Source organism: Macrobrachium nipponense, chromosome 4 (assembly GCF_015104395.2).
Source record: "Macrobrachium nipponense isolate FS-2020 chromosome 4, ASM1510439v2, whole genome shotgun sequence".
Lineage (NCBI taxonomy): Eukaryota > Metazoa > Arthropoda > Malacostraca > Decapoda > Palaemonidae > Macrobrachium > Macrobrachium nipponense.
The window spans coordinates 105337569-105356331 of NC_061100.1; the positions used below are offsets into that span (position 1 = coordinate 105337569).

The 18763-nt window shown below is 37.7% G+C and overlaps 1 long non-coding RNA gene across 1 annotated transcript; it reads right to left on the reverse strand.

Moving 5' to 3' along the window:
* Positions 1-5932: 5932 nt before the first annotated feature.
* LOC135211696 (uncharacterized) lies at positions 5933-17982 on the reverse strand. Its single transcript, XR_010313717.1, has 3 exons — positions 17874-17982; positions 11445-11555; positions 5933-7652 (listed from the first exon to the last, which is right to left on the reverse strand). It is a non-coding gene; the product is annotated as an uncharacterized LOC135211696 (long non-coding RNA).
* Between the last annotated feature and the right edge of the window lie 781 nt (positions 17983-18763).

Here is an 18763-nt window from a genome sequence, read left to right on the forward strand (position 1 = left end):
AATAATGGTTGTAGCAGGGGTTGTCAGGAAATAATGGTTGTAGCAGGGTTGTCCAGGGAATAATGGTTGTAGCAGGGTTGTCCAGGGAATAATGGTTGTAGCAGGGTTGTCCAGGGAATAATGGTTGTAGCAGGGTTGTCCAGGGAATGCTGGTATTTAGCAGGTGTCAGGGAATAATGGTGTGCAGGGTTGTCTAGGGAAGATGGTTGTAGCAGGGTTGTACAGGGAATGATGGTTGTAGCAGGGTTGTCCAGGGAATAATGGTTGTAGCAGGGTTGTCTAGGGAATGATGGTTGTAGCAGGGTTGTCCAGGGAATGATGGTTGTAGCAGGGTTGTCCAGGGAATAATGGTTGTAGCAGGGTTGTCCAGGAAAATGGTGTAGCAGGGTTGTCTAGGGAAATGGAGTAATTGTTGTAGCAGGCTGTTGTCAGAACTGATGGTTGTAGACAGGGTTGTTCCAGGGATAATGGTTGTAGCAGGGTGTCCAGGGAATACATGGTTGTAGCAGGGTTGTCCAGGAATGATGGGTGAGCAGGGTTGTCCAGGGAATAATGGCTGTAGCAGGGTTGTCCAGGGAATAATGGTTTAGCAAGGTTGTTAGGGAATGGAGTAAGTGTTGTAGCAGGGTTGTCAAGGAATAATGGTTTGTAGCCGGGTTGTCAGGGAATAATGTTGTAGCAGGGTTGTACAGGGAATAATGGTGTAGCAGGGTGTCAGGAATGATGGTCGTGTAGCGGGGTGGTCAAGGGAATGATGTTGTAGCAGGGTTGTCCAGGGGAATAATGGTTGTAGCAGGTTGTCACAGGGAATGATGGTGTAGCCGGTTGTCAAGGGATAAGGGTGTCGCAGGGTTGTCCAGGGAATGATGGTTGTAGCAGCGGTTTGTGTACAGGGAATAATGGTTGTAGCAGGGTTGTCCAGTGGAATGATGGTTGTAGAAGGGTTGGTCCAGGGAAAATGGTTGATAAGCAGGTTGTCCAGGGAATAATGGTTGTAGCAGGGTTGTCCAGGGAATGGAGTAATTGTTGTAGCAGGGTTGTCCAGGGAATAATGGTTGTAGCAGGGTTGTCACGGGAATAACGGTTGTAGAAGGTTGTCCAGGGACTAATGGTTGTAGCAGGGTGTCCAGGGAATGAGGTTGTGCAGGGTGTCCAGGGAATAATGGTTTGTAGCAGGGTTGTCAGGAATAATGGTTGTAGCAGGGTTGTCCAGGGAATGATGGTGTAGCAGGGTTGTCCAGGGACTAATGTTGTAGCAGGGTTGTCCAGGATAAATGGTGTAGCAGGGTTGTCTAGGGAATGAGTAATTGTTGTAGGATGGTTTGTCAGGGAATAATGGTTGTAAGCAGGGTGTCAAGGGAATAATGGTTGTAGAAGGGTTGGTCCAGGGGAATTGGAGGGTAATTGTTGTAGCAGGGTTTTCCAAGGGAATGGATTGGTGGAGCAGGGTTGTCCAGGGAATAAGGTTTTTTGTAGCAGGGTTGTCCAGGGGAATGGGTAATTGTTGTAGCAGGGTTTGTCCAGGGAATACGGTTGTAGCAGGGTTGTCCAATTGGAATGGGAATAATAATTGTAGCAGGGTTGTCCAGGGAATAATGGTTTGTTTAGCAAGGGTTGTCAGGGAATGGAATAATAAATTGTAGCAGGGTGTCCAGGGAATAATGGTTGTAGCAGGGGTTGTCCAAGGGAAATGGGAATAATAAGGTTGTAGCAAGGGTTGTCCAAGGGAAGGAATAATATTTGTAGCGGGTTGTCCAAGGGGAATAATGGTTGTTAGCAGGGGTGGCCAGCAATAACTTGAGAGGGTTGTCCAGGGAATAATTGGTTTGTTGGGAGAATTGTCCAAGGTGGAAGGGTGTGGGTGAAAAATTAATTGTAGCAGGGATGTCCAGGGAATAATGGTTGTAGCAGGGTTGTCCAGGGAATGGAATAATAGTTGTAGCAGGGTTGTCCAAGGAATTGAATAATAGTTGTAGCAGGGTTGTCCAGGGAATAATGGTTGTAGAGGGTTGTTCCAGGGAAAATGGAGAGTAAATTGTTGTAGCAGGGTGTCCAGGGAATAAGGTTGTAGCAGGGGTTTTTGGGGGGGGGTCCGGGAATGGGAAAATAAAATTGTAGCAGGGTTTTTGTCCAGGGAATATGGTTGTAGCAGGGTGTCCAGGGAATGGAAGGAATGGTTGTGCCAGGGATGTCCAGGGGAAGAATGGTTTGTGCAGGGTGTCCAGGGAAGGAAATAAGAGTTGTAGCAGGGGTTTGTAAAAGGATTGAATAATAGTTGTAGCAGGGTTGTCCAGGGAATAATGGTTGCAGCAGGGTTGTTCAGGGAATAATTGTTGTGGCAGGATAGTCCAGGGAATAATGGTTGTAGCAGGGTTGTCCAGGGAATAATGGTTGTAGCAGGGTTGTTCAGGGAATAATTGTTGTGGCAGGATAGTCCAGGGAATAATGGTTGTAGCAGGGTTGTTCAGGGAATAATTGTTGTGGCAGGATAGTCCAGGGAATAATGGTTGTAGCAGGGTTGTCCAGTGAATAATGGTTGTAGCAGGGTTGTCCAGGGAATGGAATAATGGTTGTAGCAGCGTTCTCCAGGGAATATTGATTGTAGCAGGGTTGTCCAGGGAACAATGGTTGTAGCAGGGTTGTCTCATCCCTCTATGTAATAATTCACGTTAGCTTGCCTCTCTCCGTTGCATCTCCCTTGGGTGGCTATTCGAAAATCGATCACACAGACGAGGCTAAAGTGATTTGGTGGTTTGCTCGTAAGGCGAATGTGCACTTCTGGCCGATCTGGTTATCTATCTGCTCAGAGAAGAAGCCTATATAGTAGCCGGGGCAGTACCCTTACTCGTCTCTTCCCTTTTACCCGACTCAATCAAGTGCACGAAATGGGACGAAGTTCGAGAGAGGCCCCTTGGTCGTTTGTGGTTCTCGTCTGCTTTTGAGGGGGCCTCGGGTGTCGTGGGTACTGGATCGTGCTGGAATTGCATATAGGACTGCAGATGACTCAACCTCCATTTGCTTAGTTTACCATTGACGATTTTTCCAGGCTCTCTCTAAGTATTTCTTCACATTTAGCTGCAAAGTTGTCTTAACTTGTACTTTTTGAATCGTCACGATCAAGAATACCTTTTTGATATAGTCACAATGAAAAATATACTTTATAAAATTGTTTTAACTTTAAACTTTTTAGTCCCAATCAAGAATATACCTTTTTGATATAGTTACAATAAAGACTATACCTTTTTGATGGTCACAATGAAGACTATATACTTTTTTAATAGTCACAGTCAAGAATAAAATTGCATCGGTAACCTCTTTAAAAAGAAAAAAAAAGGACAAGGAAAGCAAACAGAGACCTGGTAACTTTGCTTTTTCAGAACAATTCGTTTCTAAAGTCGCCTGTTACCAGGTGGGACTTGGGGGGGGGGCCTTGGCGGGCTTTACTTTTACTTTTTAAATTTTTTTAAACGCCAAACACACTCATTACACAATCATATGTGTGACCCCATAAACTGAACTTAGAACCCATTCCAGTTTTAGAAAGAGACAGAACACGAGGAGTTTCGTTCATGCAAAGAACGATGCGTCCCGTTTTCTGTGACTGCTTTCTCGCGTCGGGTGCGTTCAAAGTTTTCAGAAAATGGGCTTTTAATAACAGTGGTCGTCATAGATTTTGGTGTGTAATGAACGATGCGCCCCGTTTTCTGTGACTGCTTTCTCGCGTCGGGTGCGTTCAAAGTTTTCAGAAAAGGGGCTTTTAATAACAGTGGTCGTCATAGATTTTGGTGTGTAATCATATTTCCACTTCATTTATTTGAAAATTGACTTTGCTCAATATGGCATTCCAATCTTCTACAATAAAAAGATTTGAATGCATTTTCTTTTATTCTTCCAAACAAATTTTGCATATGAAAGTTTTACGTGCATACGGAACATTTTAATCTTAAAACTTTGTCTTCTTGGTTAGAGGCTTTAAGAAGTATTTTATGATAATTTCATGTTAAACTTAATTTCAAATTTTGATTCGTGGCTTTAATTACTAAGTAACAGTTTGAGGAAATACTCTGTTCTTGACTTGATATCCATAACATTGAAGAATGTGGACTGTGCTTAATATTCCTAAATAACGTGGTTTTACTGCTCTAAACATAAGTGGGGAGAATGAACTATTATTACTGTATGGAAGAAGGTTAGTCTAAATGAACTTTTGGTTGTGTTGAAAGTGAGGTACTTATATGAGGAGACACGCATTTGCTGGTGCTAGGGGGAGGGGGGACCATTGGAGAGAATACTCGGGCATATGAAAGCCGAATAAGAAGAACACTCACAGTTATTAGGCGTGTCTTTTTTTCAATTCTAGTTTTCCGTTTGAAACCCCCGAGGAAATAATAAAATAGAAAATTGTTATTCCGTTTTCTTTATTTTATCATTTATACAAACTAAACTCAATGAATGATTGGGAAGAAGTTTAATACATGAAACCTACTGATCACATTAACCTGATAATGAAATACAGAAGGCAATGTTGCTAGTAACAGAGTTAAACATAGCATACTGTAAATGAGTAGAGCTGCCATATAATGAACAGTTAAACCTCTGAACATTTTTGGGAGATTTTCATAGAAATACTTTAGAATTACATTAAGTGAAGAAAACCTAGCGGAAGAAAGGGGAAACGGTTTCATTTCATCCCAAACTAGAATTTTCCAAGAGATCTCAGTGTAGTTCGTAACCAAAGATATTTCAAGAAATGTAAGTGTTTACTATACGGCAGTTATATTGTTGCATTATGCATCTCCAAACTTTGCCTTACCAATGAAATCTCTTTTGTACTTCCTATTACAACTATTGAAGGTATTTGATAAGGCCCTTTTCTTATTCGAAATTCGTAAAGAAAATGAGATGTGAAGATCTGAACACCTTCCCACCGAAGACGCTTAGCTAACTTTGCTCCTTTAGCGCTAGATAGAAACCCTTAAAACTATTTTATCAAGCAATTTAGTTTGTTTACTTACAGTAAGCTTGTTATTAATTAGCGAAACCAAGTTCTATACGCACTGAACCTTTCACAAAAAAAGTTTTACATGACCTTTGAAACTGAAGGTTTATACTTGTTCTGAAGGATCAACCATCCTTCAATACTAACTAACCCTCCAGACTATGTAGAGTTATGGTGTCAAAAGTCATCTAAAACTCCGTTCAAAAGGTCATTAAGTATCGAACTTGATAACGTTAATTAACAAGAAGTCTACTGAAATTAAAAAATAAAGTTGCTTGATAAAATAGCATAAGGTTTTCTATAGGAAGGTGTTCAGGTCTTCGCATCATCTTTCCTTTACCAATTTCGAATAAGAAATGTGTCTTATGTACCTTCAATAGTTGTGATATAAACTGTTCAACTTTTGACACTTTTAGAAAGTAATTGAGATCGTACAGCAAAACTACTGCCATTTACTCTAAAATTACAACAATTAAAGTCAGTCCTTTCCGTTTTCATTTAGCATCTTCGCAATCTACCGAGATAAACCAGAAGTCCAGTAATTAACTTGTATCGCAAAACTACGATGTTAACAGGACAGAATGGGAAACATTATCAAACAATCTCTAATAATTAAGCACTAAATTAACACTACGGTAAAGAACTTAAACCAAGTCTTAGGGAAACAATCATGACAATACATCTAACAATAGATGTGTGGATATCCTGTTCATTACTCAGTACAGGTACAGTATACACATTACATGAAACATCTCAGACTGCTACCTAATAAAATTCAGCTGGATAATTTATATTATATATATATATATATATATATATATATATATATATATATATATATATATATATATATATACATATATATATATATATATATATATATATATATATATATATATACATATAGTACATATATAAACAAATTATGCACTACTGACTAACTCAAGTGCACTGGCATGACAAGTTCTTTTTTCCTAGTCCAATAACAGACTTGCAACGACGATCTAGAGCCCCAGGAAGGTAAGCAGTGAAATTATGTAAAAGGTTATTAGAATTAGAATACAAGGTTGGCCCAAAGAGCAAGCACTGGGGCCTATATGAGGTCATTCAGCGCAGACAGGAAGATTGAGAGTAAAACAGGTTTCAAAGGAGTAACAGGGGGAAACCTCAATCTTCTTGCACTATAAAACAATGGTTAGGAGAGGGTCGAAAGTATGCTGGAAAAAGAGAATAGGAATGGTGGTACAGTCAAAGGAATGAGGAGGAGCTTAGGGACGCTGCAAGAAAGAAACTTAAGTAGTACGTAATGCCTACAGTATATCGTGTGAGATGCAATAGTGGCACTACCCTCCTACAGGAAAAAAGCGCGCGAGAGAGAGAGAGAGATTCATCACTCAATGGGAGTAAGGGTATGGGTGATTAAGGCAACAAAAAGGAATGAGTGAGAATGAGCATGAAATGCAATGCAGAGGGGCACATAGGTGTGTGTGATTCAAGAAGTGCTCTGCCTATTTCAAGTTTCAATGTGACTGAAAAATGGGTACTAATAGATTTTTATTGGATTCTGAGACAAAAAGGTCTTGAGAGATCTCCAGCGCCGAGAAAAAATAAATAGATTGGTAATCCGATATGGGGAAACGCCCAAAAAGGACATATGGTTTATATGGTACTTAAGTTTAGGGGAAAGAGTCATTCATTCACTGATGAATATTTTCTCCAAGATCCTCGCCCTGCTGACATATTACCACTGTACAATTTCCATTTAACTACAAGACCTTTAATTCTACTTATTTCTTAATGGCCAGAGGTGTAGGCTAACTTTATAGCAGATCATAATTATTGCAGTTACATATTCTTACCATTGCAAGAACCTTTTGGACCGTAAAACACTCAAGTGGCACTTTTTGGGGGAAATTCCAAATGGAAATAACGTTTTTATGGGCTTCTGTAAGAATAAATTGAGCAAGGTTGAACAAATGGTTCCCATTTATGAAATTAATAGCATACTTACTGGGTACTAACAGAATAACCCTTCAACTTTGTGGATGAGCGCTTCTTTGCATTGTTGTCAGGGATGAGAAATCTGTAGTGACAGTTGTAGAACCCTCAGTGGAGAGATTCAGTGACAATGATTTTGATTGACAGTGATAGTGCCATCTTTGTAACTGGGATTTTGGAGACTCCAAAGATAATATGATTCCAGGCACGACATGAAATACAAGGGGAACCTAAATTGTGATTGTGGAAGGAACCCTTCACTGAACCCAAAAGTTGAACCTAGTGATTTTTACTTTTCATTTCTGCCTGACTTAAATGACAACAGTTCATAAAGTTTAGCATTTTTTTTTTTGTTTAGTTTATAAGAGCATGTACGTGAATATTTATGATAGTATGAAAATGTTGAAATACTATACATAGTGTTAAGTGCTTATGTCTTCTTGACCCAATAACTCCAGGTAACTGTAATATCTGCTCAAGATATTACAGAGTTTAAACAAAGGCTCTTCATGGTTCTTGATTCAATGTTGTCCAACTTATGTCTGAAGATTTCCATGCTGAGATTTCAATGTGGTCCAACAGATGTCTGAAGATTTTCATGCCGAAATAAGACTATTGATGGATGAGGCTATTTTCGTTCAGTTATGACATCCCCCTGTGAAAAGAAAGGAGCAATTGTCAGCAAAGTTACATTCTCACAATCTTTATATTTTACAGAGTGCTTTATTAATAGACTACTGTTATACCAAAAAGATTTTTCACACTTCAACAAGATCAAGTTGTTTTGTATCCTACTTGATTTGATGCACCAAAAATAATTGTAGACTTGCCAATTCCTGAGCATAATCGATAAAATCTTTTAAACATTAAACTTAACTGTTCAAATATATATGTATGCAGGTAATCACAAACAACGTTATGTTAAAATTAAAAAATTCATTAGCCTCCCTACACTGATCCACTGACTAGCATGTCTTGTCCAAGGACTAGCATTCTACCTTGGTTCATCAACTAACAGTTGAACTTTAAAACCATTTACATAACTTTTCCTGACTTACTCCCCTTAGTAATCTTGACATCTAAATATAATCCAGACACCTGCCTAATCAATGTTAATCAACTGGTTAGCATATATAGGATTTCAAGACTAATCTAGTCTATATTAACACTGAATTTAATAGATGTAACTATTCTACATTAACTCACTGAATTTTACAAACTAACCTATCCTACATTAATCCAGTAACTTTACAGCTAACTTCAAATTTTGTCAACTTTCATTTGTTTTTCTATTTTCACACATGGTAAAATAGAGTAGGCTACAGGTACTGTATTCAGGTTCAAAATAGCACCATAAAAAGCTTTATACAGTACAATAAAAATAAAATTTACAGGAAGCAATAGAGAAAAACATTGTTACAAACCTACAACCCTTTAGTAGACTAAATTTTAAGTTTTATGACTAACAAGTTCTGCTACAATCAGTTGATTGAATTATTCATTTTAAAACAATTCATAAATACCATGATGAATTACAAAACTACCCAACCTTAAAATGTTGATTAACCTATCGTGTTTACATTGCGCATGAAAACACACATGTAATGATTTACAATCTTGAGAGGACTTCCACACTCACAGATTTGTGAGCTGATTAAGAACTATAGAATTGGCAAGCCTCCAAGATTTGGATGGTGCTCATTTTCAGAATGAGATTTCCTAATTGCCTGTGCAACGTGCTGTCAACGTTACGGCCCTAAGGCTCTATGACTTGAATAGCATTGTGTTAACTTGTGAAATGTCTAAAACAGTGGTTCTTAACCACTGGGTCGCGACCCAAAGTTGGGTCGCCAAGCCATTTTATTGGGTCGCCAAGGGTTTGCAGAAAATTATTATTTTCCCACTACAATTATATTTTTATTATATACTGTAATAATTAAAATTCATGATGCATTGTTTTAGGATTCTAAGCAGACCATGATTAAATAAAAACTCCAAAGAAAAACCAATTTTTGGAGGCAAAGCCATGAAAGCCCTCCTTCCATTTGCTACAACATATTGGTGTGAGGCAGGATTTTCTGCCCTGACAGTCACAAAGACCAAGCACAGAAACCGCCTACAACCTGAGGATGATCTCAGATGCAGTCTAACATCAAAATCACCCAGATTTGAGGAGCTGGTCAACACACTTCAGTGTCAAGATTCTCACTGATTATAAGAGTAGTAGCACATTACATGTCAAGTTCTGAATAATTTTGAATCTCTCTCTCCACAGGGATATATCACAGCCTAATTATTCTCTTTAATTTTATAGCATGAAACCCAAACATACATTTTTGTTTTCGTGTGGCTAGCAATTATATGTTTGTATATTTATTTCCATATATCACTGTTATTTATATGTTCTACTTGTTTTAATAAACATCCCAGCATGTAATTCTGTTTCTGTAACCGGCTTTTAAAAGCATTATCATATTACTTATAAAGACAATTTGTATATCTATGTAGGCTTGGGTCGCCATGGTTGATTAGTGCAAAATTTTGGGTCGCTGCCAAAAAAGGTTAAGAACCACTGGTCTAAAAGAACAAGGAAGTTCTAACCCTCTATTCCTGTTGGGCAAATGATGCTACAACCTCTCGGAGCCTAAATGTGTTCAAATTCCGAAACTACAATAAAATTCTTAAGCAGATGGCCCCCACTGGTGTGCACATGTGGAACATTAGTTACTAAGAAACTGAGATGTACAGTGGCACAATAGTGACAAAAATTGTAATGTATAGTTGAACACTAGTGACTGAAGAACAGTGATGCACTGTGTAAGGTTTTAGTTGCAAGCTATTTAAGAATTAATAACCCCCAAACATAAGGCTACAACCACCATACTATTTTAAATAACATTATGCCGAGAACCTGATTTTCATGCCGTTCCTAAATAACGTCACTATCATTTTCAGTGAATGTGGATCAATTAGTTCTTATCTAACCTGAAAATGTTACCTTACCAAGAAAATTATCCCTTTACCTAATGACAAGCCACTATACTAGTACAATGATTCACTGAACGGCCAATGATATACCATACCTCAATTCATTTACTAACCAGTGTCAAAAAGCTTTGCCCAATAACACCTTAAACCACTGTCAATGTTAATTTTAAATTAACCCATTCACAAACAACTATATCACCTTAAGTGACCTACAATTCCCTTGATTCACAGGCTTGTCTTACTTCAACTCCTCAAGCACTGAGAATATTACAAATCTGTCATCACTCTGTCTTTTCCATGACAATTATTTCTGCTAGTTGCTTTTGTACTATCTTATGATTTACACTATTGGGCTTAAACCGTTTGCACAGCAGTACAAACATTCCCTGGGCTGTAGACAAGTTAATAGAAAATGTCTTATCAAGAATATTAGTGTCATAACCTATAATGGTTGGCCCACTGGTACTGTACTAGTAAGTTATTGAGAAAAAATATGCAATTATTAGTACAGATTTGTCCACAAAAAGACATAATACAAAATAAACAAAATGGACTACACAAAGTTCTCAGCTTAACACCCTTGGCATGTAAGAAAAACTATAAAGCAACTTCTAGTACAAAAAAGTAGGGCTATGGTGATAAAAGGACAATTCTATCTTTTCTGGCTAAAATGCTAATTCAGCGGAGATTGTTAACCAACCTTGAAAATGTCCAGTAGTGTACCATAGTACCTCTACTTTTAGGTAATAATTTTCACTGAAAACAAGGACTTACACTCAAAACACAATACATTCTGTTTGGTTTTATTTGCTGTTGACACAGACCCATAAATATCCAGTTTCATTTAATGACCAACTGTACTTTCTGGTAAAGAGTATGGAGTAGTACTAAATACCTTGGTTCATATACCGGATACATTTTGGTGTAAAAAGAAATGTTCTCAACTTATCGTTTTGTAATAAAATTCATACATCCTGTAAACCTAGAATGTTAAGTTTAAATTTATTGAAACCCCCATAAAATACATATTAAATAAATAAATATTAATCGAGCATTTTTGGGTTCTGAAACAAGATTATATATGGTGGACCCCTGCTTATTTGTGGTTCTGCATTTGTGGATCTTTTTTGGAACGTATATCCACACTGTTCATGGAAAATTCGGCTATTCGCATAATGTTTCACTAATTACTGTATTTTCGTATTTTAGTGACTAAATAAATTTTTCCTAATAAAACTTAAAACACCCAGGTATAAGCATTTTCAGAGGGGTTTTTGGTGTCTGAACTATCAAAATAGGCAGTTATAAGCATTTGCAGAAGGTGTGAAGTATTTGTGGCTTTTGGCTATTTGCAAGGGGTTGTGGTACGCATCCCCCACGAATCCCGGGGGGTCATCTTTTCACAGTTTTGACTAATTTCAGTTCTCATTCTTTTTCAAGTTCCAGATCTTACTCTTACCTTAGAAAATTTAATCATCTTGGCAAAGGAAGTCTCCTGGATTCTCTTTTTCCTCCTAGGATGACAGCAGTTCTTCATGCTCAGTCTGTGAGCTGCAGGTTCAAGATATGTCTGCAAAAGATAATTAAAATGGGATATAAGAATATCTAAATTTGGTTTTACTTAAGAGTAATTTGTAGGATACTTTTGGCTATATATTTAGTTTACAAGAATTTAACATGAAAATTCAAATTTGAATGTACAGACGGCCAACGAAGAATTGGCGTAGTTTCTTAATTCATTGTTTGTTATGGAAATATTGCCATATGCAGGTGCCAGATTAATTACTTAACAATAAATAACATTTCCTTTCAAAGGTGCTATACTTGAAATAAATTACATTAGAACTGAGTAGATTTATTCAATGTATTAAAGATAATTATTTTGCAAAGTAAGGAAAATATATACCGATGGCCCCACGATTTCTAATTTTATTCTCAACTCTAGCTTCGTGACGGCATACCGAAGATTTTGAAGTTGGCTTTGCTGCCGCTCGAGTCTTGACTCGACGTATCTACTGCACTGGGGTGTTGTCATTTCGTCTCCTACAACCGATGAATAATACATCAAGGCATTAACATTCTTTGAAAACGATGTTTAGTTAAACCAATAAAATAATTTGCATGACACATTTAGTGGGCCTAAATTGGACTTCTGACTCTCCCACATGATTTGCCTAGGTCTATTTTCAGCAGTATACTCTCTCGGATACGTAATTTTAATGAATATTTAAATCGACAATATATATATATATATATATATATATATATATATATATATATATATATATATATATATATATTAATCTGCTTTATTTGACTATTCCCGTTATTCTTGTTTTATTAGCCATGTTCGCCTTTCTTCTTATCCTTTTCATAATTGCTTAACATAATTAACTCAGACCTAGCTATTCAAAGTCAAAAAGCAATCATAAAAAATCAAACTAATATAATTCAGTCTTATTTTTTATCGAATTCCTTGCATATCATCCTGTTTCATTTGGACACCTTGGAAAGCTGTGGGAGTCAAAACTGACGAATACATTAAGAAAGGCTTACTTTCCTTAAAGCTGTCTTAGGTTGATCTTTTTGTAGCTATTAATTTCTTCTAAATAGAAATTAATTCAAATTAGTTTCACATGTATACCTACCAGACCCACTACCATAAGCATATTATAAGCAGCTGAAAGGATAAGAAATATGAAAGGTGACGTTCTCGTTTAAGTCTATTTCATGTTTTTTTTTTTTTCCAAGAAAAACCCACTGCTTTAATCAAGGGTTGCTCTTTGACGGCTACAGAGTGTAACACGAGTGTATGCACATATTTTGTGGAATGCAAGATAAAGCTTCTTTGAACAGAAAATATTTTATAAACATGCATTTTAAGGCGTCCGTTGTCGGTGCGGGGAATTTTAAAATAACAGTTATCATTAGTGATGCTTTCACGAGATGGAGTCCGTAGTGAGAAGTTGGAGAGCGGAGGTGGCGTATAGGAGTGATGGAAGGATTAGGCCGATGTTAATAAAGTATCTCCCAATAAAATTTGTTGTTTAGGTTTTGAAGAAAAAAATGCATGCATCATTGAAACCGTTTCCCTCCCTATCCGTGGTATTCACTGGCAACAGATAAAAAACAAAACAAAAAGAGTAAGCCTAACTGAATCTCTCATCCATCAAAGATAAGTTTGCTTATTCATTAAACTTATTCATTAGACAACTATCAAAGACTTCAAGTGTAGATTTAAAAATCTCTTCCTCTCCATCTAAAGTATTCATTAGACACCAGTCATAAGCGTCGAGCTAGTTATGATTCCTGGTTCAGCAATGTCGCGACGAGGCACTAGAATTCAAAGTTCACAAATGAATGTTGCTCAGCAACATTTACACTACTTTATTGTCTTGCTCTCAAGTGGTGCTTCGAGGTGTACCACCTCTAGGCCCATGTTCTAAATTTTGCCGTTCTTTAAACAATTTTATTCATCTATGTATGATTCTCTCTGGTTTATCAAGCTTTCTTGATATCTCTCCAACAAGAACTTGCACCGAATGCACTGCAGTGCAATAATTCTCTCGCTCATCGAGGAATGTTTATTAGACCGATAAATGACACATTGACATTAGATTCCCGTGCACATAACATCAAAAGCAATAGAGTAAGGTCGCCTGGTTCACACTGTCAAGATATCGTTTTTTTTTCTTTTTGTTTTTAAATTTGATAGCATATTGTGAGATTCCAATGTTTTCTGTAAAATTTAACAAGTGGAATAGTTCAACTACCTTCAACTTAATATTGAAATGATAATTTAAGGACTATGTTTATGAGATACTACTAGTGATAGGTGTCTCCTATCTATTTGGTAATGTAAATCTATGGTTGTGATATGACGTTTTTTATCACTTCGTCTCGTTCACGTCAATTTTGCTATAAGGAAAATAGTTTTACAAAATAACATAACGTTCTAAAGATATCAGTGACTGTTTTTAACGTCATTACACATGATTTCTTCCATCTTTGAAAAGAAAAATAGATAAATAAGGCATGAATCGTGCGTCAGGCAGGTGAACGAAAAATTATGAAACTCTGCCACGAGTTTTTTGGCCGACAGTACAAGGAAGAAAAAAAAATCCAACGAAGATTTATGATTAACCTACGATCAGCAAGGAACAGAATACACCAAAAAAAGGTGCACCTAAGCCTTATGTTTGATCGATTCTATGGAAATCCATTGTTTAATATATGATGCATTAGTCTATTGAAACTCTTGCTCACTTATTTTGTTCCATAGCTAAGCTTCCTGCACACCATGAGTTTGAGAGATGCTCGAGAATAACTAGATACAGTAATCTGCCAAATCCCATTGCTTCGAATATCCTAGGACTTGGGGAAATGTCTTAACGTCTGGCCCCAGCATGTCATCTCATAACAGACCTCTAAGTAACTAAATATATTTAGAGATGGTTTTCAATTATACTTTGTTCATTTTATTTGATTATATGTACAGCCCTCTACAGGATGACTCCCCCTCTGATGGGCCCTTATACATTTTCAAAGTAAGGTTCTTCTTATATTTTATAGTTGTCTTTTAGTGTTTCCTTGTCAGTATCATAGGTCCTGCGGAATAGGGGAGTCTTGAGTTCTTTTGTAGATTTGCTTTCTTTTTGTATGATCTTCACTTCAGGTGTTGTTTTGCTGTATAGTCTTGGCTGATGATAAAGCCTAGAGATTGGGTGCTTCTACCTCAAAACAATTTCGCTATACGTATTGGAGTTTTTTGGGGGGTTGCTTTAAAATCTTTGGATATTTTACTTTGCCCTCAAGTCTCCTTATTATGTTTCAAACAAAAAGTGTGCCAAAATTTATTACAGATCTAATATTACAAAGACGCTGATGAATACAGTTACCTATTTTTCTATGTTGTTGGGGTCTCAAAAGTTTGCAGAAGTGGGTCTCTGAATAAAGCTTTTTTGTTTGCATTGTATGTTGATGGCTTTTATACTTCTGTCATATCTGGAAATAAGACCACATGGACTAAGACAGAAACATGATTGGTTCTTTTGCTAGAAGTTTCACCAAATTCAGGTTTCAGATCTTGTCATCTTTCCATTGTGCTAGATGTTATGCAGTCACCATGGAGTGTTTGCACTTTGATGAAAAATTTAGTATTTTTTTTCTTTTTGCATATTTTGAGTGTTCATGACATTCAACTCGGGAGCATATCCGTAGTTTTATAAATACTGTACCCCTTTATAGGCTACAACTATGAGGGGTTACAATGGGAAAACAGGATTTTTGAATGGGGGGAATATGCAGTGATACAAGCATGTAATCTACTATTCCTATGATATTACCGTAAGGGTAGATCTAGGGTACTTATCCGCGGCGGCCTAGACTATGGCAGTTGGTTTTTCTATGCAGTTTTACCTACTGAACAAGAATTTTAAGTAATATCTATTCGGACGACTGTAATTAACCCCCCAGGGGCCAGTACTAAACACGGCAAAATACATTGGATGCCCCAATCCCTAGTGGATGTCGTACCCGCAGTTACGTTCCTTGCAGTCCGTGCAGACTGCTTCTGTAAAAATACCAGCGTAAGTTCAAATCCTCATTATGCTAAGGTTTACTGAAAGATTTTAATGCGATCCACACACTACATCAAGGGTAAACCACGGACTGGGTGGGATTATAAACTATTTAGTAAATGGAAGTATTTAAAATCTATACAGAAAAGGGGAAAAGGCAAAGCCCACCCGAGAAACGATAAGCTGTATTGCCCTAGGTTAGGTTAGGTTAGGTTACTGGAAGAGTTGGTTTGGATGCCCTAGGTGAGATTAGGTTAGTGAAGTCCTCGTAAAATAAGGAACTAGTGACCTAGGTTCATTTAGAAAGGGGTGGGGGACACCTGATATCCTTGGCTAGGTTAGATTGGGGCTCCATTGAGGCCAATCCCCCGGCCATGTAAAGAACCCAGCATCCTAGGTCAGGAGGTTACAAACTCATCCCTGTATTTCCCTTTTGTTTCTTTCTACCTATACCCCCGGCTTCCCACTGTAGTCACCCATAAATGTTGAATGTATGGGGGTCCAATACCTCAGACGAAGTACCTGGAACAAAGTAGCTTGGTTCGCTTTATAGGTCATTTACAAATGTGCTATGTGTAAGCCATGTTTTAACCCTGACAACAGTGTGGCCGAGCATAATTTCCTGTAAGTCCATTTGGAACAGATCTTATACATATTAACCAAACTTCTAATCAGACTGGCCCTCTCTTTGGGCTAGGAAAAGCACTCAATTCCCCGTACATAGTAGTGTATTACCCAAGAGCCTAACTAGGCTAAGCCTAAGAGCGTCCCCAAGTCTTGGGGGCACGGTGGCCTCGAAGTAGCCATATTAGAAACTGAATAATCTGCAAGTATTGTAGACTCTCAAAATAAGCACAATTAAGTTGGGCTTTTTGTGTATTGCTCCAATTTCCTCGATATTGCTTTGCATATAGCTTCAAAATGCTCCTAGAATTGCCCATATTTAAAAGAAAAAACAGCTGTTTTGCCTCTCTTCCCTAAGCCTGCATCCTTGGTCTTAATTATGCATTTCCCATACGCTACACTTGCCGCAATAGTTCGAATGGAAATTCTACACATTAGATATCGAAGAGAAATAGTGGTAATTCCAGGCAATAACTCCGCACGGACTGCAAGGAACGTTCCCGCGAATACGACAGCCACTAGGAGTTTCGCGGCTTTTTCGCCATTTTAGTACTAGCCCCGAAGGTTAAGTACAGTCGACCGGCCCCTCACCCACCCAAAAAATAACGGCAAATTCTTAATAAACAACCTAAATACTATAGGAAACTGTAATTGTATTAGATCCACCGAAATGTCATGTCACTCCTTTTGTGGGATAAGAACAAAAACCTATAAAACAAGTTACTTAACTATAAGCAATGGCTGATCTCATTTGGTGACCACTATGACTATTCCATAAAACGATACACATTATTTACCAAATAATAATAATAATCTACTTTCACGTCACACAGCGGCCACAGAATAATAATAATAATAATAATAATAATAATAATAATAATAATAATAATAATAATAATAATAATGAAACTGAAGGAATGATAACAGCGGCACAAGATCAGGCCCTAAGAACCAGATATGTTCAAAGAACGATAGACGGAAAAAACATCTCTCCCATATGTAGGAAGTGCAATACGAAAAATGAAACCATAAACCACATAGCAAGCGAATGTCCGGCACTTGCATAGAACCAGTACAAAAAGAGACATGATTCAGTGGCAAAAGCCCTCCACTGGAGCCTGTGCAAGAAACATCAGCTACCCTGCAGTAATAAGTGGTACGAGCACCAACCTGAGGGAGTGATAGAAAACGATCACGCAAAGATCCTCTGGGACTATGGTATCAGAACGGATAGGGTGATACGTGCAAACAGACCAGACGTGACGTTGATTGACAAAGTCAAGAAGAAAGTATCACTCATTGATGTCGCAATACCATGGGACACCAGAGTTGAAGAGAAAGGGAGGGAAAAAATGGATAAGTATCAAGATCTGAAAATAGAAATAAGAAGGATATGGGATATGCCAGTGGAAATCGTACCCATAATCATAGGAGCACTAGGCACGATCCCAAGATCCCTGAAAGGAATCTAGAAAAACTAGAGGCTGAAGTAGCTCCAGGACTCATGCAGAAGAGTGTAATCCTAGAAACGGCACACATAGTAAGAAAAGTGATGGACTCCTAAGGAGGCAGGATGCAACCCGGAACCCCACACTATAAATACCACCCAGTCGAATTGGAGGACTGTGATAGAGCAAAAAAAAAAAATAAAAATAATAATAATAATAATAATAATAATAACCTACCTTCAAGTCACACAGCGGGCCAAAGAATCGTCATGATCAACCACCAATTCCGGTAACCAAACTGGTCACAGAAGCACTGATCTAAATGGTCAGTTTTGCGTGTTCTGTTCTCCAACAAAGACAGCCAATCACAGACCTCGACGTCACTCAATTACGAGAAAAAAGTCGTAGAACCGTGAACCACTTGCTGACTAGCGGAAATTAACAAGGTTCCGGCTATGTTAAATCGTTTGGTAATTACGTAACGTCTGAATTCTTACAGCTTCTATCATTTTAAAAAATACAGTCGGTAATACTAACAGAATTATAACCACCGCAAAAGGGGGAGTTGATATGTAGAGAGATCATTTTAGTCGGCTCGCAAGATCTATAGGAATCCATTCCCGACTAGGTTCTAAGAGGGAAAATCTTCTAGGAATGGTTAATTTCCTAAAGCAATATGGAAGCTCACTCCTTTGCTAAACTGTTGTGTGTGCAAACGAAAGCAATAATGCAGCCCAAAGCCGAGGTGTTAGCCAGTGACAGCATGACAGATATTTCCTAAATTTATCGCAAAACCTGTCACTAGACAATTTTTGTAAAAAAAAAAGAAAAAAAGAAAAAACCACAGAAAACTATTCAATGAAATTATTACTAAAACCACCACCAAAATTCACCAGCCGTGATGAAAAATTCTAGTTTTTGCAGAACCTTCATGATCGAGTGCATGTATATTTCGGAAAGAACACAATATGAACCTCAAAATTGACACAATAAAATTCCTCGACATTTATTTCCCCGATTCAAAAATGCAACTTTTGATCAATAAACCTGAACAGGATTACATGAGTAGGGCACCCACCATTTCTTTATGGCAACAACGCATTTTGGGAATAACTGCCAAGTGTAAC